At 51.7% G+C, this 23,643-nt stretch overlaps 1 long non-coding RNA gene across 2 annotated transcripts; it reads left to right on the top strand.

Moving 5' to 3' along the window:
- The first annotated feature begins 290 nt into the window (after window positions 1-290).
- LOC101692764 lies at window positions 291-2,193 on the top strand. 2 transcript variants are annotated; one of them, XR_001181862.2, is made up of 3 exons: window positions 291-383; window positions 496-617; window positions 1,653-2,193. It is a non-coding gene; the product is annotated as an uncharacterized LOC101692764 (long non-coding RNA). The 2 variants fall into 2 exon arrangements; XR_001181860.1 differs by lacking the exon at window positions 1,653-2,193 and adding an exon at window positions 1,040-1,646.
- Window positions 2,194-23,643: the final 21,450 nt, after the last annotated feature.

Here is a 23,643-nt window from a genome sequence, read left to right as displayed (position 1 = left end):
GCCTCATTGTGGGGATGGGGGGTGGGGAGGGATATGGTTAGTTAAGTTGACCTTGACTCATTTTAACGAAGTTCAGTTAAAATCACTTATGACATGAGGCCAGTATATTAAGGACTTAACTCTTGATTGACCAGTTGTTCCTTGCCTATAATCCCAACACCTCCTGAGCCATCTGGGATGTCAGGGTTGTGTCATAAAACCTGAATTGTGATCCTCATGTGGCCCCAGGCAGGTCACCTAATCTTTCTGGGGCTCAATGTCCTTAGCTATAAATAAATGGTGGTTGGGAGTGGAGGTGTGGTGGACTTGGAAAAATGGGTCCCCTCTGCCAGTCCTAAGGTTCTAAGCTGCCCTTTGGGAGATGAAAACACCCCAAGCCCCAGGTCCTAATGGCTGCCATAGACTTTCTGGGTGACCCTGGGCAGTGCAGGCTTCCCTGCTTTATCTCCCCATCTGTGTGTTGAGTGTTTTGGTTCCATAGTTTTCTGTTTGCAGACCCTGGGCAGAGGAAGGCATTGGGGCTGTAGAACAGGACTGCCATCACCGGTTCCAGGAAGGAGAGCTTGCTTGGAATAAAGACATGCAAGATGGAAGCCCAGAAGCCTGAGGAGCAGGAAGTATGCTTATGGCTTTGGGGGAGGGGTGCAGGCAGGGATGGGGCAGCTTTCCTGCTGCATCCCCATTACTCCTTTCTGAACTTGTAGAGCGTCCCTGAACCTGACTGGAGGGTGGGTGGTTCCAGCAACTGCAGGTGGATCTGGGGAGGGTGTGGGTGGGTATGCAGGGACACCGAGAAGCAAGAATGGCTGGGGAGACAGAATGAGAGGGACAGGGGCAAGAGAGAAAGCCAAGGAAGAGCATCCCACTTGTATGCACCTGACAAATATTCACTGAGCCCCTGCTAGGTGCCCAATGCCATGCTGGAGGCAGAGACGGAGGTGGAGAGAAAGGGGAACATGCAGCACAGATGAGAAGAGATAGAGAGACAGGAAAAAGGACAGAGAAAAACCAAGACAGGTTTCATTCATTCATTTCACAGGTGTTTATTGAGCACCTACTATGTGTTAGTGGCAGAGAAGAGAGAAGCTGTTGGACTGTGTTTGTGGAGTGGCCATGCCTTCTGGGTGAGAGTAGGATGGTCTGGAAGCATGCACACAGTCAGGTCTCCTGAAGACAAAGTTTCCTGGTTCGTCCTGTGGATGAACCCCCCCCCCCAATCCATCCTCTCTAAACCACCCTCTTCCTCTGCATTCCACCCTTAGGACTTTGCTTGGTGTCCCCAAGCCTGGTGGCTCCCCAGAAGTATCTGTGGGACTCAAAGAAACTACAGAGTCTTGGATCCCAACTTTGGCAATTTGGCTGTGGGGATGGGGCCCAGGGCCTGGGATTCTGTATTTCAGCAGTTCCCTCTGGGGCTCAGCAGGGGTGGGAGCCCAGTTGGTGGACACGTGTCCCCAGGGGGCCTCCCCTGGGGCTCCCGCTGCTGTCACAGCCACACACGTCCTTCTGCAAACACATACAGCCCATGATTGATTCTCTGCCGTTCCCCTCACAGCCCAGCGGGTCTGATTGAATGGCCGACGTGCTGCCCAAACACCCCGCTGGAACCACTTCCCTGCCCTCTGCCCCGGAAGTCGTTTGTTTGTTTTTAGACGCAGCCTTTATGTCCAGCTGAATGGCCAGCGGGCTCCTCAGAGCCGCCCATCAGAGCTGAAGATCGTCTGGGGCTGGAGCTGGAGCTGGAGCTGGCAGTGGTCCTGTGGTCACTCTGGGGACTCCGGGAAGGACAGCCGTGCTTCCTGAGAGAGGCGACTCTAGACTCACCCAGGCCTGTGCCCCATGTGAAGACACACAAGGGCGGGGAGGGGTGTGCATTGCAGCACTTGAAGGGCCATCTCTCCCTTTCCTTAACTGCTGTGAAACACTGGAGCCAAGCTCCTGCATTCTAGCACCTTCGGTTCTGGTCTTTAGGAATGAACCCATGGGCAACCTCTGCTGTGAAAAGGACAGGCTCTGCAGTTCAATAGACTTAGGCTTGAATCCCAGGGCCAACCCTCCTGCCTGTGCCTCAGCTTCTTTATCTACTTGGTGGGGATGATCAAACCAGCTTCAAAGGGGGGCTGGGAGGTTTCCTGACATCCTGGATGAGAGAGACATGCCTGGCATGGACTTGGCATGCACCAGGTGCTGGGAACCTCTCTTCCTTCCTCCTTTTCCTCCAACCCACATTTCTCTTGGTCTCTGCCCCATGGCCTCCCTTCCCACCTGGACCTGCATAGTAGAGAAGGGGGCACAATGAGCCAGGAGTCTAGAACCCTGGGTCCTGATTCTCACTTTGCCCTACTCTGCTGTAAGACCTCAGGCCAGTATTTGCCCCTCTCTGGTCAGATCATCTCAAAGGCCCTCTCTCACATTGGGTGTCCAGGTTGTGAATTCCTGGGGACACCGGAACTTTCTATGTGCTTTCAGTCTTGCCTGGGACACAGTAGGTGCTCTGGGAAGGAACACAGAAATGTGATGAAGTGGTTCATTAGCAATGTCTGGGCACCAAATTGTATGGATTTGGTTGGAGGGCTCTGGCTGTCAGGAGGGGCTCATTCTCCTGAGGGGGCGGTGAGCAGGGCTGGGTTGGGGTGGGGGAGGAGAGAGGTTCTTGTACTTCTTATATTCATGGAAATCTTGTAGCCTCAGCCTCCTTATTTTTGGTGAGGCGAAGAATGGGGATGGGGTGGGATTAAGGCGCCAGCTTTAGCTTCAGAGACCCCCAACCCTCTGTTGGGCTGGAAAGACACCTTGCTGTGCCCTTCCCTCCCCTCCCAGGGGCCTCAGCCTGCCTTTTTTCTTCCTTCCTTTCTGGGTATAGCAGGGCCTTGTACTCATCCGTTACTTCACCTCCCCCTCCCTTACCCACCCATCTACCCACTTGCCCCACAGGCGCAGCTGTGGACTTGCCCTGAGGGGCTCTGAGCCTGGTGGGGGTGACAGCAGGTCAGGAGGCTCTGATAATTCAGGGTGTTGGGGGCTGTGATGGGGACCCACAGGGCATGTGGGAGCCCTCAGGGGGCTCCTAAATCAGCCTGGGGTATTGGTTGTCAGGGCAGGCTGCCTGGAGGAGGGGGTGTTTGACAAAACAGGAGAAGATGGGGAGAGGGTGAGGGGAGGGAGTGTTTAGGGTCAAGGGAAAGGAATAGCAGGTGCAAAGTGCTGAGAATGGCATTCTCAGGCACCAAAGGCAACTGAAAATGGACAGAAATGGGGAAGCCAGCAACTTATCCATCACCTTCCCCAGATGCATTGTCTCACTAAGTCTTCCCCATTTTACATCCATCCCCATTTTACAGACAAGGAAACTGAGGCCTGGTGAGGTGGAGATTGAGCCTAGGCCCCAGGCTGCCTGAGGCTTGTCTCCTCACCAGGTGGAAGAACCCAGCTCCAAAGGGGCAGGAGAGGCAGGGTTGACAGGCTTCCTCCCAGAGCTCCACCCCACCCCCAGGCTGGGCTGGGCCGGAGGCCCCGGGGAGGCCCTGCTGGTGGGGGCGGGGCGTGGGAAGGCTGTAAACTGGTTTGGGACGGCAGGGCTTTCCTGTCGCTGCTGGTGGCCCCCGCCTTTGTCCTCATGTGTCACTGAGGAATGTGGCTAAGGTCTGGATAAAGGCATCTTTGTTTGGAGGCCTCAGGAGTGGGGGAGGGGGGAGGCTGGAGAAAGAGGGAGGAGCATGGCCAGGAAAGGGTTATAGTCCCTTCCTCCTGGCTGGCCCCGCCTCAGGTCTGGGCCGGCAACACCCTCGCCCTGTAGACACCTACATCCTCTGTTTGACTCCAGATGCACTTCCTGACCTTAGTTCCCCAGTTGCCCTTTCTCTGAACCTCAGTCTCCACATCAGGGTAATGGGAGTCATTTTCCAACCTCTATGGATAGTTCTGAGGCTCCAGCCAAATAAGCCACATGGTTAACTGCCTTGGCCAGGGCTATTAATGAATGAGAAAAAGGCAGCCTAGAGAGTTAAGACTGTGCTAAAGTCATGCAGCTTCACCTTGAAGGGGAGATGAAGTCAAGTGCTTGCTGAGGGTGGGTGAGCGGGGAAATGGTCACCTGTTTGTCTCCTTTTGCCAGTGGCTGGGCTCCAGGTGGGGCCTTTGGCCTTGGTGAGGAGTGACAAGAGTCACATGTATGTCTGCACTCTCTCATGGACGCCTTCTGAGGGTGGGCGCTGGCTTAACCATTGGCTGCCAGTGTCCCCCAGTGCTGGCACGAGGCTGGCAGTGAAGGCCGGTGGTTCAAGCCACAACCTCTGTGTGATCCTTGGGTGGTCCTGACCTTCTCCACGTTCCGGTCTCCCTCTCTGTGAAATGGATCTAACATGGTCACACAGGTCACAGGGTTATGGGGCAAGTTCAAGGAAATAATGGGCCCAGAGTCTGGCCCAGAACCTGGCACTGGTTATAGGAGGATTAGTGGAACAGTGGACATCTGCTTGATGGCTACACAAAGGATTTTCTCAAGGTCACAGTGAGGGGAGCTTGGATCAGCCCAGGGCTCCTCCTAGCTCTTCCTGCCCAGGAAGGAAGGGTGTGAGTCCTAGAGGAGCTGCAGTCCTGGGTGGGACTGTTGAATGGAGAAGCAGGTAGCCTGAGCGGTCAACTTTAGCCTTTTGGGAGGAAGTGTTACATGGGGCTGGAGATCAGGGACATAGCTCCCCACCCCCTCCCCACGGTGACAGACTTGGACAGACAGATGGGACAGGGCTCAGCACGCTTAGTCATGGCCCAGATATAATCTTGTCCCCCAGGGGCGGCTACCTCTGTCTTGCTCCCTCCCAGCAGCTGCAGCCAATCCTAGTAAATCCTAGCCTCTCTTTGCTCAGGGATTGTCTGAGCTCACTCTCTATAGATGCAAGAGGACATGGAAACCCAGAAAGGGGGAGCGATTGACCCAAAGCCACACAGCCAACAAGGGACACAATTATTCACTCACTCATTGACTTGGCAAAGATTTTTGGAGTACTAAGCGCAGGTTAGGTCCTTTAAGGAGGGCATTCCTGGAGGAGGGTTGGTTTGTGCGAAGATCTGGAGGAGTTCTGAGATGGTTAAGGGTGTGGGCGCTAGAGCTGACCTGTAGGGTCAAATCCAGGCTCCGCCACTTGCTGTGTGACCTTTAGCAAGGGAATGAACTGCTCCGTGCCTCCATTTCTACATCTGTAAGCTGAAGACCTTCACAGTTCTTCCATCATGGGATGAAGGTGAAGATGACCCCCAGATAATCCACATAGGGTGCTTAGCGTGGGGCCTGGTGAACAGTACATGCTCAATAAACATGGGTTGGTGAGAAAGTATTGAGAATAAAGGGCAACTGGACCTGGAGAACCATGAGTCAGAGGCGGGTGGGGAACGTCTGAAGCCCAGAGTGGGAGGTTGTGGCTCAGTTTGGACAGCCACAGAAGGAGTCCTGTGGTCTGACTTGGCACTTTAGTGGGGACAGGTGGGGGGGCCCCGAGGTGAGGGATATGACCCAGAAGAACAGTAAGAAGGGGACTGGGCATGAGCAGGGAAGAGAAAGAGGTGGAAGGCAAAGACCCGATACTTGTCTGGAGGTGGCAGGAGGAGGTATCACCTGGGGTAACAGCCCTAGGGCTCTAAGGGAGGTCAGGAATGGTGGATGGAAAGGGGAGATGGAGTCCTTGACCAGCACAGGAAGCCCCTTCAGGAAGCCTCCTGGGAACCCAGTGATTGGTGGAGCTCAGTACAAATATAAAAACCACAGGGCGGGAGCCTGGGTGGCTCAGTGGGTTAAGCCACTGCCTTCAGCTCAGGTCATGATCTCAGGATCCTGGGATCGAGTCCCGCATCGGGCTCTCTGCTCAGCAGGGAGCCTGCTTCCTCCTCTCTCTCTCTCTACCTGCCTCTCTGCCTACTTGTGATCTCTCTCTCTGTCAAATAAATGAATAAAATCTTTAAAAAAAATAAAAAAAAAATAAAAACCACAGGGCTCCTTGTTCAAAAAGCAGCAATAGTGCCCATAAAGGTATTAAAGTATAAAGTCTTTTCTTTCCTTCTGCCTGTCTTGTCTGCCCGCCTGCATGCTATGCTCCCACTGTCCCATCAGGCTTCCCTTACGAAACACAGTTTTCAAGATAAAATTGCTAAAAGTTTTAAGAGGGTAACAGAGAAATGTGAAAACTGGTGCAGGACCCTGCACTCAGGAGCACCCACTCTGCCCTGCCACCGCCCACCCAGAGCCTCGTGGGACTGCAGAGATCACACATCAGTGAACCCTGACCATGTCCATTTCCTAGATGAGCCTCCCAGAGGCTCAGGGAGTTAAACGAGGGGATGAGCACCCTGGAATTTTCATGCACTCCAGAGCGCCCTTTATTTCTCCCCCACCATGCCTTCTCAGGTCTAATTTCCATGGACCAAAATCCAGAGAGGAGTCCAAGGCCATTTACCATAGAACACAGGAGCTGTTAACACAGAGGCAAAGGGAGAAGCCAGTTGCCCTGTGGAAGGACCCAAGCTAGACCTGGCTGTCTGACCTTGGACAGGCCACTATGTACCCATGGTCCCTCTGCAGAGGCAGGCTGGGAGCCCAGAACTCCTGCCCACAGGGGGCCCTCCGCTCCAAGGTTGGCCTACTCCCACCCACATCCCTCCCAGTGTCTGAGGCTTGAAGCACTCATAAAAAATAAAACCACAGTCCCCCCAATGTGCTTGCTGGCTTCTCAGGCCTTATTTTTTTTGGCTGCTAAAGAGACTAATAAATGGCTTGCCACTTGACGTAATCATTAAGGGCTCCACTGAGCTGTGGGCAGTGTTTCCTCCCCTCCTTGGCCGGGCCTGGGGCGCCCAGCCATCGAGGGTGGCAGTGATGGATGGTGTCATCACGGGGCTTGCCCAGGGGGGAGTGCGGGCGGTGGGCGGGCATGGCTCTCTCTCCTGCAGGCTCCTGAGCTATTCATTATGGGAAGGGGGAGTTGATGTGTGGGGCTGACGGCTGGTTTCCAGAAGGGGCAGGAGCAGGACTTCCAAGGGGAGGGTGGGCCGGGGCGGGTGTAGAAACTAGTGTCTGGGTATGTCGAGCCCACTGAGGAAGGGCCGATGAACAGATGAAAGAGGGAAGAAAGATGAAAGGGGAAGAGGGTAGCCTCAGTAGTAGGTGACCCGTAAATACGCATGACGATGTATTTGTTGCTCTTGTTGTTAAGAAATTGTAAAAAGTATTTTAAAATATCATTTAAAAGGATGATACAGGAATCACACAAATTTTCTCAATACTCTTACTCTCCCTGTACGTTTTGCAATATGGCTTCCCAGTCCTTCCCATCAAAAGGACGTTTGGTTCCCACTTCCGGAATCCAGATTCAGTCATGTGACTTGTTTTGGCCAATAAGAGATGGCGGATGTGCCGCCCTGCGGCCTCGGAGCGCCGGCGGGAGCATTAGCTTGTTCCGTCTAAACCGTGCTGCCACCATGGGAACAAGCCTGGGCCGGCCGGCGGGAACATGAGAGTCCCGGTGGAGCAGAGACCCAGCCCGGACATACGACAGCACCGCGTCACGATCAGGGGAGGCACCCAAAGATGTATACGCAACTGGCAGGAGCCCCGCCTCGCTGACCTGTGTAGACGCAGGAACAATCATAAATGCTTGCTGGTTTAAGCCAGTTTTGGGGGTGAGTTTTTGGGGTGGCTTGTCATGCAGCACTAACTCACTGACCTAGATCGTGAGAGCCAGTGTTGGCCGTGGTGTGGGCAGACAGACTTTCTCACGAAGAACCAGCAGGAGGGCAGCTCGCTAAAATTGTGCTTCTCAAGTAACTAAGATGAGAAAGGAGATCAATGCAGTTTTGTGGGCCTCAGTTTCCTCATCTGGGAAATGGAGGAAATCGTGCCCAACTCACAGAGTTGCTGCAGGGATTCAGTGATAGGGTTAGGGCGCAACTCTTGGGATTTGGGGTACTTTTTTAAAGAAAAAAGCCCCCAAATGACTGTCCCCATGGTCTCGGCATTGGAGATTAATTCTCTTGGAAATCCCGCCCCCCTTTTTTTGTTAAGGTTATTTATTTGAGAGAGGAGAGTGAGCGAGATACATGCATGGCGGGTGCGGAGAGGCAGAAGGAGGGAGAAAAGCAGACGCCCCACTGAGCAGGGAGCCTGAAGTAAGGATAGATCTCGGGACCTCAAGATCATGACTTAAGCGGAAGGTAGATGCTTAACAACTGAACTGCCCAGGCGCCCATCCCTCGGAAATCCTAAAGCATTTGTCCCTTGTGGACAAAGATTTATCAACATTTGTAGTGAGCAGATAACAACAAACAAAATGACCAACACCAAAACAACCACTGTTACTTCTTTGGCTGCCTTTTTAAAAATTAAATTAAATTAAATTAAATTAAATTTTATTTATTTGACAGAGAGAGATCACAAGCAGGTGGAGAGGCAGGCAGAGAGAGAGGAGGAAGCAGACTCCCTGCTGAGCAGAGAGCCCGATGCGGGGCTCGATCCCAGGACCCTGAGACCATGACCTGAGCCGAAGGCAGCGGCTTAACCCACTGAGCCACCCAGGCGCCCCTGGCGGCCTTTTTTTAATGATTGCTTATTATTCACTGATTTTTCTTAATATTGCCCCAATAAATTATATATGGCTGAAGGCTGAAATACAGTTCAGCCACGAAAATCAGGGTTTCGAGGAAACTTTACTGACATTAACATTTTCAGGCCATGACATGAAAATAAAGAAAACTTTACTGACATTAACATTTTCAGGCCATGACATGAAAATAAAAATCAAGTCACAAAATAGAATTCTAATGCAATCTCAATTCTTGTAAAAAAATTATTTTATCTCTCTCTCTAAATCTGTGCCAAGAAAAACTTCTGGAGGAAATGAACCCCAAATGTTGTCTGGGTTTGTCCGCAGTGGTGGGGCGAGGCGTCTCTTTCTCTCTCTTTTTTGTCTTCATTTTAATGCATAGATTTTGAATCTATTCAGTGCCAGGTACCTTAGGAAATTCCTCTGTTTGGGCCTCTGTGATTTCTCACAGTGAATCTTAGAGGTGGATTCTAGAACTGTCCCTATTTTTTTTTTTTTTTTTTAAAGATTGTATTTATCTATTAGAGAGAGCTAGACCGGGGGTGGGGAGGGGAAGAGGGAGAGGGAGAAGCAGACTCCCCATTGAACGGTGAGCTGGACACGGGTCTTGATCCCAGGACCCCAAGATCATGGCATGAACTGAAGGCAGTTGCTTAACCGGCTGAGCCACCCGGGCGCCCTTTGAACTGTTCCTGTTTCACAGATGACACCATTAAGATGGAGGGATGCTGTGTAATTGTGAATTCGGTGAGTGAGTGAGTAAATGAGACTAGAAGCCTGTAACCAAGACAAAGTGGACTCTGGAGTCCTCAAATAAGGAACAGTGAAGGCTTAGGTGTCCGAGTCCCCCCCACGCCTACTGGTCTACCATACTCTCTGAAACTCCCCCATTGGCCTCTCCTCCTTCCTTCATTTACAAAAGGACCCGAGTCCCTCCTGTCATCTGCTCAAGTTCCACACTGCGTTTTCCAGACTTGGAGGAACCTTGAGAAATTATCTAGCTTTCCATTCTCAGATGTTTTTAGGATTTTTTAAAAAAGGTAACTTTTTCACTCTGGCGAACAAAGAACTATTCATTGTGGAAAATTTGAAAAATGATAAAAGTATGAAGGAACAGAAGAGCTCCCCCTCTTGCCCCCCATTTCTACCATCAGAGCAGTCAAGGTTGACATCTGGCTGTAGTTCCTTGTGGAGATTTTGCCCTCTGTTTTTCTCTTTACGTGGTTGAAATCATACTGGCTCTTTAATCTTATAACTTGCTAGCTGTACCTCACGTCAATAAGAATCCACATAGATGTCAGCACAGCAGTGGAAAATTCCAAGTGTGGGTATCCTCAGTCGACATAACCAGTTCCTGGGGTCTGAGGAACCCCACAGTTTTGTAGGGAAGCTACCCACTCTGAGCCCGAACAGCTCTGTGATTGGCTGCTTTAGATATTGGGGACCACCTACAATTTTGATCAAGAAGAATCCTCAGTCTGAAAAGGATCGGCTTATCATCTAGAGAGAAGGTGTGATCTGTTCAACAAACGTCCCCCCAGCAAATCAGGAGCAGACCCGGGGCAGGCCCAGGCCCTCTGCCTTGTACATTTATCAGACGATCATTAGTGGGCACCGTCTCTATGCCAGGAACTGTGCTGAGCCCCAAGGAATCAAGGCCAGATCAGACAGGCTTGGTCTCTGCTCTCCCGAAGCTTCTGTTCTACAAGGGAAGCTGTGAAATCCAGGTCACCCAGACAAGTGCTTGTTTACAGACCGAGACTGGGGGCGATCGCAGCTGAAGACGGGGTGGGGTGGGGAAAAGCGGAGTGGATGGAAAGGTGGGGGCCCTGGGGGCTGACCTCTGAGCTGAGGCTTAAGGGATGAGAGAAATGAGAAGGCGAGAGGCGATGCTGGCTTGGCATGAACGAGGGAAAGAGCAGGGGGAGCCAGGGCCAGGGCACAGTCTCAAAGTCCGTGGTCAGAGGTGAGCAGAGGGTTTAAGCATGGGAGGGACGTGACCGAATTCCAGTTCTTAAAGGTCATGGGATTGCCATGGGGCCGTGGCTAGAGGTCTGCTGAGCTTTGAAGGTCCAACCTTCCAGTGCGTGGCTCCTACAGGATCCCTCCCAGCCCGACCCTTCCGGCTTCCTTTCCCCCCTACCCCGGGGTTGCACAGCCATAGACCAAGGCCCCCTTGCACCTATGGAGATTGGGGACCACCAACTTCCAGTTGGTGGGGAACAGCAAATCCCTTCCCTGGCCTGGCCAAGGGCTTGCCTGCCCCACTGGGCCCCAGTGTTACCCCTGCTCTGGGCATCCCCCAGGGCTAGGCTGCCTGTATCCTGCTTGGCTCAGACTCCCAGCAACCCTCTGACCTCAGCATCATGACAAGAGAGGTGGCCTGATGACCACAACTCGCTGGGCACCCCGTTGAGGTCAGAGCCTGAATTAAGTGTCTTCTTCTCAGAGCTGCTGGCTTATATCTACTGAACATGCTTAGTTTCGACAAGACACTCGGGGCCATGAAGTCACTAGCCCTGGATCTACCCAGGGCTACCCATCCAGCCAGCCCATCAGGGGTACCTGTGGTCTCTAGGACAGCTCTCTGCCGACCCCACATGTGTCACCCTATGCTCGGCTTCTCAGCCCCCAAGAGGATGCTTGCCATTGCTCAGAGGAAGGGGTGTGGGGAACAGTGTTCCCACCATTGGGAAGAGCGAATGCCAAATCCCAGATGGGACAGTGTGTAACATGTGGGTGTTTTTTGGTAACTGCTTTATTGAGATAGGGTTCACATACCATATGATTCACCCATTTGAAGTGTGCAGTTCAGTGGTTTTCCATATATTCAAGAGTCATGCAGCCATCACCACAATGAATTTTTGAACATTTTCATCATCTCAAGAAGAAAACTTGTACCCTTAGCTCTTAGCCCCCAGGCCCTTCATCCTTTCCCCAACTCTACGCCAGTTTCTGGCAACTTCCAATCTACTTTGTTTCTGTAGAGTTGCAGATTCTGAACCCCTCATCGAAATGAAGCCATACACTATGTGGTCTCCTGTGACTGCCTTCTTTCTTGCAGTAGCCTAGTGTGCAAGGTTGTAACGTGGATCAGAGGATCATTCCTTTTTATGGCTGAAAAATATTCCATTGCATGGACAGACCACACTTATTTATTTTTTTTGAAGATTTTATTTATTCATTGGAGAGAGAGAGAGAGGGAAACAGTGAGAGAGTGCTGGGAAGGGGAGGGAGAAGTGGACTCCCGGCTGAACAGGGAGCCCAGTGTGATGAGGGGCTCCATCCCAGGACCCTGGGATCATGAACTGAGCTGAAGGCAGACACCTGAGCCACCCAGGTGCCCCCACACCACATTTACCTACCATTCATTAGTGGATGGACATTTGGATCATTTTCACCTTTTGACTGTCAAGAATAATGCTTCTATGAGCAATTTTGTACCTCCTTGTGTTCTCATTTCTCTTGGGTGTATTCCTAGGAGAGGAGTTGCTAGATCGTATGATAGGTCTAGGTCTAACTTTTTAAGGAAACTCCAGGTAGTTTTCTGAAATAATTCAAAAGTAGCATGTGTGTGTGTGTGTGTGTGTGTGTGTGTGTGTGTGAGGGGGGGGGAGAGAGAGAGAGAGAAAATTAGTGTGCATGGACACTTGGGTTTGTACATGTGTGCTAGGTATGTAAGCACATTTTTTATGTGTCTGAGTGTGAAATTGCCCTGAAATGGCAGCTATTGTGATACATTCTGTTCTACTTATAGAGGTAGGTAGGTGGGCATAGCTGGCAGGGGACCTAGTATGGGCAACAGCTGGGAGGTAGAAACGAGAGAGGTGAGTTCTCTCTTGGGAGAGTGCTGGAAAATGGCCAGGTCAACCCCAGCCCCTCCACTCCCACATTTGAGCCCCCATGTCTTCCTTCCACCCACCCAACCAGGGCCACCAAACCCAGAGCATCTCATGCAAATCGTATGCAAATCTCCTGCCTCCCATCAGCCCTGCGGCACCCAGAGGAGTGGGAAATATTCTCGTTTGGGTCCTTCCCTTCATTAATTTCCAAGCCGTAGTACATTACTCATGGATAATTAAGAGTGAGCTATTAATACAACATTTAATATTCAAGTGCAGCGAAGAGGAGAGAACTGTAAGTCACAGAATCCTATTCGACAAGACATTGCAGTTTAGCGATGAGATTTTTTTTTTTTTCACCTTCCAGATGCTCAGGACTGCTTGCTCTAAATGTGGGCCTGAGAACTTCATTTATTGATAGAATATGAATAAGACCTTAAATCACCAGGAAATCCATTTGAAGAAGCCAGTGGAGATGGCCGGGCAGTAATTACCCCCAGAAGTGTAACTGTCTCCATGGGGCACGTCCGGAGCCGGGAGATGGTCCAGCTGTCCCGTCACTGACAGGGGGATTGACGGCAAGTGGGCTGGGCAGGGGCAGAGACAAAGAACCATGGAAAAGGGACCATGTCTGCTACACCTGGGGCAGGGGATGAGATGGGGGTGTGGAGCAGCTGGATTCCAGCAACCCACAAGCCCTGTTGGTCTTGGCTGGAAGTTAGGGCAGCCTGGACTGGCCCAATTCCCTCCCCATGTGACCTTGAAAGTGAGGATCCTCCTGGAGGCATCCAGGTAAGCACCTGCCTTCCGCTCAGGTCATGATCCCAAGGTGCTGGGATTGAGCCTGGAGTTGGGTCCCCTGCTCAGTGGGGAGCCTGCCTCTGCCTCTCCCTCTCCGTGTTGCTCCCCCTGCTTGTGCTCTCTCTCTTTCTCTGTTTCTGTCAAGTAAATAAATAAAATCTTAAAAAAAAAAGGGGGGGGGATCCTCCTGTGTTTTGACCTCATTGATTCCCAGAGCCTGACATAGTAAAGGAGCTCTATAAGCACATTTGAGCATCTGGAGACCTCAGTTTCCAAAGCCATAAAATGGGCTCTCGGTGGAATAGTCTCTAAGAGCTAGTTCAGGTTCCTGGCGGGGGACCTGCATGTGGTTTCTGAGGGTCACTTGAATGTCAGCAACTGTCCAGTCATGGAGGCCGCAGTGCATGTGTGGTGGCATGTGTGGGGTCATGTCCTAGGCCAGCTGCTCACTAGCTATGTGGCAAGCCCTGTCCCCTCAACAGTGGTTCCTCCTTGCCCTCTCTGAAGCAGGAATAAGTTGTCCCCAGGACTGCCGAGTTAATGCATGTCATGGGCACTCTGGGAGGTGAGGGGCAGAATGTGGCTCTGTTGTTTTGGCAGTGGCTTTGCTGCGCGCTGATCGAGAGGCCCAAGGAATCAGGGTGGGGGTGTCAGCAGCAGGGGCTGGTGGGGAGCTACAGGCAGTGGGGCAAGGTGGAAGAAAGGCGCTCTTTGCCTAGCATGAGCTGGGTGCTTACGAGGGATTGGTCTAACCCTCATGCCCAGGAGCAACTCATTCCTCCATTTTACAGGGAGGGCCAAGGAGGCCCAGAGCCATCGAGGAACCTGCCCAAGTTGCCCAGCAGAGCCCCATCTTAAGACTCCTGGATCTCCATCTCCAAGGCCCGTGCTATGTGTCCTTGCCTGGGATTCAGGGGAGTAGTTGGCAGGTAGGGGTACCCGCTGGGACTCGGATTCAGACTGACCTAAGTTCGAATCCCACGCTGGATAATCATAGGTGTTATTTCTTGTTCCATCACTCAGGCCTCTCATCTTGAAATGGGGATAATAAAAAAGGAACCAACTGGTTGGGGTTGTTCGGATGGGCATATGAAGCAATATTTTCTGGGCCCACAGGGATTGCTTAATTCATCTTACCAAGGGGAATGATCTTGTACCCATTTCACAGATCACAAAAAATGAAGGTTCAGAGAGGCAAAGCACTCCCAGGGTCATTAAGTAGCAAAGTTGTGCTTGAACCCAGAGCTGTCTGAATCCAAAATAAGCCTTACTACACCCCAGTTAACGTTAGATGAGTTAATATGCTAATAGCAGTGAGGTAGGTATAGATTTCTTCTCCTGCTCACCACTGGGGAAGCTTCCTGACTCCATCACTCTCAGAATTTGGTGGTGATAAGCCACGGGGGATCCTGGTGGGACCAAACCTCAAGGGGCAAACACAGACACAGGGAGCAGCCCTCTCCCCAGCTCTGTCCTGGCCTGACAGTAAGAGACATCTGTCCCTGGTCCTCCTCTCTTGCCCGCCATGGGCCAAACAGATGGGCTGTCACCTGTTTCTGGGCTTGTCCTTTCCTTGGGCCTCTGCCAGCCTCTGCTATTCACCTCAGCCACTGAAGGAGGGCAAAGGTATGACTTGGCCCCTAGGGCCTCGGAGTGTTGCTGGTTGCTGAGAAGGCTTGGGAGTTCTTCAGAAGTTGTTTTTCTCTCTGTCTCAGCTCTAGAGAAATGGTTTCAGATAAAGCAAGAATTTAGCAGAGAGGACGCGATCAGAGTTTACATTCTGAGAAATAAATGTTGGAATCTCTGAGTCAGAGGTGAGGTGCTGTTCGGTCTAGGGGGGCCTACACCGACTCCAGGTTAGTATGTGGGACTTGTTTGCTGTTGCCTCGATTGATCTTCTAAAGGTCTGATAATAAAACTGAACTCCAGAGTCAGACACGGATGGCACTGGCCAGGCTGCGGGGCAGGTTGGTCATGTGTTTAGGGTGGGGACCATGTGTAGCCTGCTGCGGAGCTGGGACTATATCTCAGGGTGCCTGAGTCCTTGACTAGTGAGTGCTTCCATGTTCTCAGATGGCTCACCTTCCAGAAAGCTGGGGAAAATCGATTTCCCAGTGGGGTATAGAAGCCTGGCAATGTGGCAATGAGGATATAAATTGATCTCCTTTCTGGGGTGTTAGCAGGGAGAGTTTGAGTTCATATGTTAAATGAGAAGCTCTGTGTGTAGGCTGTGAGCACAGGGACACTCACTGGAGGTAGGCAAAGGGAACGGTTTCAGGATCATATCACAGGGGCCTCTGGCTCTCACAGAAAGTTAGAGAATTAAAATTAAACAACCCTTCTCTCCTTAATGGTGGCCATATTTGACAGTGGCTGCCATGATGGTGGCCATATTTGACAATGGATGCCATGATGACGGCCATATTTCGTGTTGGCTGATAGCTGTGACATAACCATGGAATTATGGTTCTGAGTGAAGTTATGCAGTGGGCAAATAAAATTTCTAGATTTTCTGTTGAGTTCACCAGAGGTAAAGGGAACATGAAAAAAGAAGAGAAATCTGGGTAGTTGGAAGGAGCTGGTTGTTGTCCAGCTCTTCATTTTACAGAGGAGGAAATGGAAGCCCAGACAGGGACTGTGTCCAGGGCCATTCACTGAGTCTGCAATGGCAGCCAGACTCAGGGAGAAAGTATGACCTTCCTGAGGATATATTTTCCACTGAACACTGTGAGTGGCAAGGTGTCATAGCCCAAGCGCATGGTCTGGATCTGAAGGCAGAATGTTTGACTCTGAAGTCAGGCCCTTCTCTGCTAGGCCATCTGCTGAGGGATAGCCTACATATTCTGTAAAGTTTGTGGTGGTGGGGACAATGCCTGCCTGCTTCCCTGTCCTGGCCCCAGTGTCCAGCCTGGCCCTCTATGCAGATGCTTCAGAAAGGCTTGTTGAATTAATGAAGAAATAAGAGAAGGATGTTAGGTTCATTGTCTACCCATCCACAAACAAATCCACCCATTCACCTGTGGACTGGATGTTTGTGTCCCCTCCCAAATTCATGCATTGAAGTTACAACTCCCAGTGTGACTATATTTGGAGATGGGGACTCTAGAGGAATCATTAAGGTTAAATGAGCTAATAAAAGTGGGCCCTGATTGAATAGGTGTTGTATCCTTGTATGAAGAGACACCAGAGAGCTCTCCCCGCCCCTTTCCGTGCACACATACAGAGGAATGGCCATGCAAGGACACAACAAGAAGGCAGCCATAAGCCAGGAAGAGAGGTTTCATTGGAAACTGAATCAGTTGGAACCTTGATCTTAGATTTCTAGCTTCCAGAACTGCACGAAAATAAATTTTTGTTGTTTAAGCCCTACAGTCTATGGTATTTTGTCTTGGCAGTGTGAGCTAATACACCTTCCACTCCCCTTTCACCTTCCTCCTTGCCTTTATTCCTTTTTTCCTTCCTTCTTTCCCTCCACCCACCCATCCTTCTATCATTTCATCTCCTAGCCATCCATCCATCCATCCATCTATCCATCCATCCATCCATCCATCCATCCATCATCTATCCATCCGTCCATCCATCCATCCATCCATCCATCTGTCCGTCCGTCCGTCCGTCCATCCATCCATCCATCCATCTATCCATCCATCCATCATCCGTCCATCCATATATCATCCGTCCTCTCTTCCCCCCATCCCTTCCTCTTTCCTTTCCTTCTTTCCTTCCACTCATCCACCCATCCTTCTGCCCCATCCTTCCTCTGCTCACCCCTTATCCGTCCCACCCTGGCACTGCTGGGATGTCCCAACACTCTCACCCCACTCCCTGTACCATAGCATTACCCAAACCACATCAAAATCTTCTCCTGGGGCTCTTAGCCCAGGGCCCCGACGGGATACCTCTGTATATTTTCTATCCATGACAACTTACCATGGTAATCTTTCTTACTCATTTGTCACACAGGAAAACTTTGTTAAGTCAGAGCAACAGTATCCTTTGAATATAATAATAAAAAAAAAATTCAGCCAGCCGTGTGTTTGTACCATGAGGTAACAAATAGAAAATTAATATTATTTACATAAATAGTAATGACAAAATCCCAACAGCTGTCCAGGTATCTCATGCTGCAGAGGCTGGAGCATTCAGGCAGGACTTTCAGAGGGGAGGCTGGCCTGGAGAAGCCAGGTACCTTGAAGAAAGGCCCCCCAGGGGAGCTTGCCAAGAATTCCCAGCAGCCGGTCCCACCTGCTCCACCTCAGCCCCGCCCCGCTGGCTCCATGCAAATAACCCAGGAGCCTCATTTGCATTGACACCAGCTCATTTCCATATCCCCCAGCTCTGGGTGGTGGGGTGGTCACAGGCTGGCTGACAGCAGCCCTTTTGTTTCCACATGCCATTCAAGGAGCTGTTCCTTCATTCTTCTGACTTGGGGGCAAAAAAGAAAGAAAGGGAGGAAAAAGAAAAGGGAAGGGAGTGAACCCCTCAAGACAAAGAGACAGGCACCATGTAGGCAACAGAAAGAAAGTGCCACTGTCTCCTGGGGGAAGCAGGCAACTGGGGGGACTACGGGGCCTTAGGGTTAGCTGGATTAGGGCCTTTTAGACTTGCCAGCACTGGCTGCAGTCCCATTCTGGACTTGGTTCTGGCATCATGGGCAGGTGACCTTGAGGCCTGTGCCTTGGTTTCCCCACCTGGGAAATGGCAGCTTCCAGCCACCATGTGGAGATTACTGGCAGGCAGTAGCTTCCCCAGCTCGGCTTGTAGGGTCACTCTTGCTGTAGATCCCTGGTGGTCAAGGGACCTGGAAGTGCCCCCCCAGCTCTGCCCGGCCCCTTCCCCTCTCTGTGCCTTGGTTTCCCTTGAGTGGTAGGACCTACGAGGACTGATTCCTTCTGGTTCTCCCCTCCTCCCCCTGTTGAGCAAAGAACAGCAAAAGCCAGCCTATGTAGTGATGGTAACAATGATAGGAATATTAATCGTGCATGTAAGCACAATTTGACCCTGGCCAAGCTCTATACCTGAATTTCCTCATTTTATCCAAGTCCTCACTGCCCAGTGGCCCAGATTTTACTGTCCCTTTGACAGATGAGGACACGGACATCCAATGGAGGCCTCAAACTGACTTCGGCAGGCAAAGCTCTCGCCTCCTAGAGGACTTGGCTCGTCTCCTCCCCACCAGGTGCCTATTCTCAGAGCAGCTGCTGGACACCCCTGTAGGGCCTGAGAGGGAGGGGGATGCACTCTGGTGGTGCCAAGGACCAGGGGCTGGGATTGCTCTTTCTCAGTGAGATGGACCTCGCCCAGGGGAACCCTCATTTAGGGCCCATTTTGGGCTTTGGTGGGCTAGAAGCCGGAGTGTCTTATGGGTGGAAGAAAGACACAAATATTTGATTGGTACTTTGCCCCTGACCTCATGATCCCTTTCATCCTTGATCCTGACCTCACCTCTAAAACTACTTGCCTCTCATTTCTCATGACACCCCTGAGTCTTTCTCTTCTTCCAGGTTCCTGGTTGTTTGAATGTGATGCAAAGGCCCTGTGGTCCACACATCTTAGGGTCTTTTTTCCTCTTATTCTCACACATTGGATCACATCATGTGTATATGCAGGTTTGTGTGCCCATCCCACAACCAGGAAGAACGGGCCTCAGTGCATGTGGTTGTGCGTTCACATATGTATTAGGGCCCTTATGTCTCCACAGGGTCTAAGAGCTATGGATCCTGCTGTGCACATGGGCACACCTGTACTTTCTGCACCTGTGTGTGTTGTGTGTGACACGTGTGTTCAGAATGGGTGGATACAACCTAGTAGCTGTGAGACCCTCGTAAGGTATGGCTTCATGCTTGCTCTGAACATTTCATATTGGTGTTCAGTAACTTGAGAAATACCTTAATTGTTGTGGAAGGGTTTGTAGGGAAATCGAACTTGCTCTTCCTTCAGGAGGTACTGGGATTTGCCTCAAGCCCTGCTAAAGAGGCTCTTTTGTCTCTGTCTCTGTCTTCTCACCCTGGAATCAGGAACAACGCCCCGCGCTTCCTGGGTCAGGAAGCGGAGTGTGGCTCCAACGAGCAGGGCCGGCCGAGGGCTGGGGGCGGGCCGAGGGCTGGGGGCGGGCCGGTAATTCTCCTGCTTGTCTGCACCGTTGGTTTCAGGGGCCACTCTCTGGTCACACCTTGGAACTGCCTCCCTCTGTGGCACTCCGGGGGGCCTGGGGAGGCCTCCAAAGCTTTTTCTTTGGCCCCAGTTCTCCTCCTAAGTGTTTTCCCGAGGTTCACGTTGCAGTTTTAAATTTAGGAACATGAAAAGCCTTGTGTAACCCCGGGCTGATTCATCTTTCCAACCCTGGCTCCTGTGTGGGATCTGGGGACCTCTTAGAAGCTTTTTGGAAGGGGTAGAATTGGAATGATCAGGAGGAGGATCCGAGGGGGCAAGAAACCCTCAGGTCCTTCATTAGAATACCCTGGAACACACCCCCTTTCGTAATCATTCCTCTCTATCCGACAGCCTGCAGGCTACCTGGTCATGTGCCTCTCTTTCGGTTGGAGGAAGCTGGTGCCAAGACGGAATCCTGAGCTAGAAGTCACAGGTATGGGTTTGAGACCCAGCTCACCTCCAAGTCTCTGTGCATGCTGGCAAGACCCATGGGCCACATGGACCTTGCTCTCCCCACCGATCCAGGGGGCTTTTTGTTCCTCCCTTGGTCTCCTTGAGGATGGTGTGAAGATGACAGTGTCTGTGATCTGCAATTCACTGTCTTTTCTTGAGTTTCCCGGGAAGACTTAACTCCAAAAATCTCGGTGGATTCATCTGCTGCTGGCGGGGAGAGCAGGAGCGTGGGGTGGGGAGGACGGGGTGTGGATGGGATTCTCCCAGAGGTCTTGATTTTTGTTCCCTGGGAGCCTTGGGCACATAAGAGTTGCCGTGCAAAGTGGTGGTTGTAGGATGACATCTCCCGGGAGTGGTGGGTTCTGGAATGCACCCTCCCCACCAAGGTCATACAGCAGGCGAGGGTCAGCTGATAGTTGTGAGGGCATGGACCCTGGTGGCGACACAGGTCACCATTGTGCAAGTCCTGTGTGTGCCTGTCCAGGAGGAGGAGGGGGAGGGATTAGCACCCAGGGACACACGGCCACTCTTGGAGGCTGCCTGCTCCCTGGGAGGCCTGGCGAGGCAGTCATCAGGCCAGCTGGTCTCAGGGGGAGGAGTGGGGAGAACCTGACACCCCAGAACACTTGGTCCTGTCAATCCCAGGGGATTTGGTGAGCTGGTGGGTAACCTGGTCGGGTACATGCTGTGCTGGATGACCAGGAGGGTGTGGGAGGCAGGGAATCGGTACATTCCTTGTGAGGTCAGCATAGTGCCGGGCACACAGTAGGTCCTCCAATACATATTTTCGAATGAGTAAATAAACAGAACAACTCTTAATCTCCCCACCTGAAAGCTCCAGCCCAATATATGTTCCCGCCATGATCTTAAAACCTAGATCCAGAAGCCTGGATGGCACCATTGTTTCCTGCCATCTCCAAGACCCGCCGATTCTACCTCCAGTTGAATCCAGACCTACGCTCTCCCTTCTCTCACCCTCACCACAGTCTCTCCCCTCCGCCTCTCTCCTGCTCCTCCTGTTCTGTTTTCCACTGGAAGCAGGGGAGGTCCTGGCCAAGTGTGAGTGGTCACCTCAGTCCTCTGTTCACCTCCTGTGGCTTTAAGCCCAAATGTAATCCCGGCCTGCAGGGTCCTCCTCTTCTCCGTCCTCAGCCCCATTGCTCTCAGTTTTGTTCCTTAAACACGCCAAGTTCAACTAGGTTCCCACTTCAGAACTTGGCTCAGGTTGTTCCTTCTTTTTTGTGTTCTCAGGGCTGGTGTCTTCTTGTCTGGCAGGTCTTGTCAGTATTTGAACTTCTATTTTTATCCCCTTATGTTCTTTCTTGTGGTCATTATCTTGATATTTAGTTATAGGGACATGGCTGGAACAAGATTGGGACGATGAAGGTGGAGGGTGGCTGAAATGATTTTGCAGGAGGAGAGAGGCACCCTTCACTAGGATGGGCTGTTTGCTGTGTAGTCATTTGTTAAAAAAATTATTCCTCTTTTCTTCCCTTCCTTCCATCCATGCATCCATCCCCCCATCCCTCCATCATCCATCCATCCATCCACCAGTGCACCCATCCATTCATTCCTCCATCTCTTCATCCGTCCGTCCATCCGTCTATCCATCCACCAGTCCCTCTCTCCACCCATCCACCATCTGTTTATCCGTTCATCTGTTGTTCATCTACCCACCATCCATCCAACCATCCATCATCCATCTGTCCATCTGTCCACTTGCTCATCTATCCATCTATCCAATCCCCAACCAACCATCCGTCTGTTCACTTGTCCACCCACCTACCTGCGTACCCGTCCACCCCCCTGGGCTTTCATCCATCCACCCCACCTGTCCACCCACCTGTCCATCCCTCCATCCATCCACCCATTTGTTCATCTGTCTACCTCCTCACCCGACCACCTCCATCCATCTGCCCATCCAGCCATTTATCCACCCATTGTTTCTTCCATCTGTCCATCTACCCACCGATTCATGTGATCTTTATTAAGATTTTTTATTTGGCCTGGCCAAGATATATGACCTTGCTGGGCCTCAGTTCTCTTTTCTTTAGAATGGGACAGCACCCCTACCTTGCCGCACTGCTGTGTGGATCACACGAGTTGATGTATGCACAGCTCTGAGGGTATGCCTGGTACAGAGGGAGGGCTCTGCCGACACCTCCCTCAGAATCCTTGGCCTCAGTGCCTGGATTCGGGAAACAGACACATCCTCCTCCTCCAGCTCTCGCTGTTGCCCAGGGTCCACCACCTTTTACCCAGCAAGTCCCGGGCTCAGCCATGTCACACAATGCCGGTGAAAGGGGAAGGAGGATCTCCTGCCCAGGTGACACCCCTCGCTGCGGCGGGCATGAGGGCGGCCTGTCCCCTTGCCCTGGTAAAGGACTGTGGAGGGAGGGAGTTCACAAGGGGCTGGGCTATATGTGGATGTGGGACCTGTCTCCCCTCGATCTGTGCTCATATCCTCTCCCTCTGCCTTTGCCCCTCCCCTCCTCCTCCTTCCCTTCCCTCTCCCCTGGGCCAGCCCGCATCCTCTTGCTCTCACTCTGCCAACAAGAGCGGAAGAACCTGCTCCTGTAGTCTGGCCCTGGTTGTCTCCCAGAGTCACACAATAGCAACCACGTTCTTAGACTCTGAGAGTGACCGCATGTCCCAGTTGAGCCACAGAAGGCTTCAGAACAGAGAACGGGCATCACCAGAGATTCACAGACTTGAGAATCCTGGGATCCGCAATCAGGGTCTCTCAAATCTGGGAAAACAGTAGAGCACCGGGGGCAGGAGGTTTTGGACTCTCGGGGAGCCCTGCTCAGGGCTGGTTGTGTGAGTTGTCAATACCCCACCTTGTGTTGCCAGTGTCTTTCTTCCACAAATATTTATTGAGCGCTTACTATGTTCCAGGCTCTATTCTAGGCCACCTGGGGAGAAATCCATGGCCCAAGCTGGCCAGAATTTCCTGCCCTCTGAACTTCACCCATGGAGGGGGAGGGGGTGTGACCACACAGGACCAACCTGCCTGGCAGGTTAGGGGGTGAGCGCTGGGCTTCTGGGCCCTGTGTCATCTGCTCCATGTTCTTCTGGAAGTTGGCTCCCTTTACACACAAAATACATTCTCTCAAGGAAGTTTTCTGTTGCTGAAAATAACAGGAAACCAATATCAGTGGCCCCTGACAGAAAGTCTTCAAACATAAACACCGCGAGAGTAAAAAGCTGTCACGTGACAGCCGACTCGATGGTTTGGGATCTGCCTCTTGTTTGAGATCCCTGGAGGTAGGCATCCCCTTCGTTATGAAGGGTAATTGGAGGCTGTTGGAGCCACCAAGGACAGGAAGTCCTTGGACGTAATGAGGCTGGAAACAAAAAAGATATTATTATTTTCAAAGATTTTATTTATTTATTTGAAAGACAGAGGGCACGAGAGGTGCGAAGGGGCAAAGGGAGAGAGCCTGATGCGGGGCTCGATCCCAGGACCCAGAGATCATGACCTGAGCCGAAGGCAGACACTTCACTGACTGAGCCACCCAGGCACCCCTCAGAAGGATATTATTTAAGTATTCCCTCCATGCATCACTGAGACCCTTGAGCCTCAGCCCACCTCTCTGGGCCTCTAATTAGCCAGGTGACATCAGGCCTGTCATCTCACCCTTCTGAACCTCAGTTTCCCCATCTGGAAACAGGGCCGTAAGGGATGCACCTTTGTTCTGGGGCTGGAGCCGGGCAGGTGAGCTGAAGGCTTGGCAGGTTTGGTAATTCCTCTCCCAGGCCCCTACCCTCCAGGCACATCTGTACAGCTGTTTCTGGCTGCCAGG

The sequence above is a fragment of the Mustela putorius genome, unplaced genomic scaffold (assembly GCF_011764305.1).
Source record: "Mustela putorius furo isolate JIRA1106 unplaced genomic scaffold, ASM1176430v1.1 tig00000578_pilon_pilon_pilon, whole genome shotgun sequence".
NCBI lineage: Eukaryota > Metazoa > Chordata > Mammalia > Carnivora > Mustelidae > Mustela > Mustela putorius.
The sequence above is the reverse complement of the archived record's forward strand: the minus strand, read 5'-3'. Positions and strand labels throughout refer to the sequence as shown.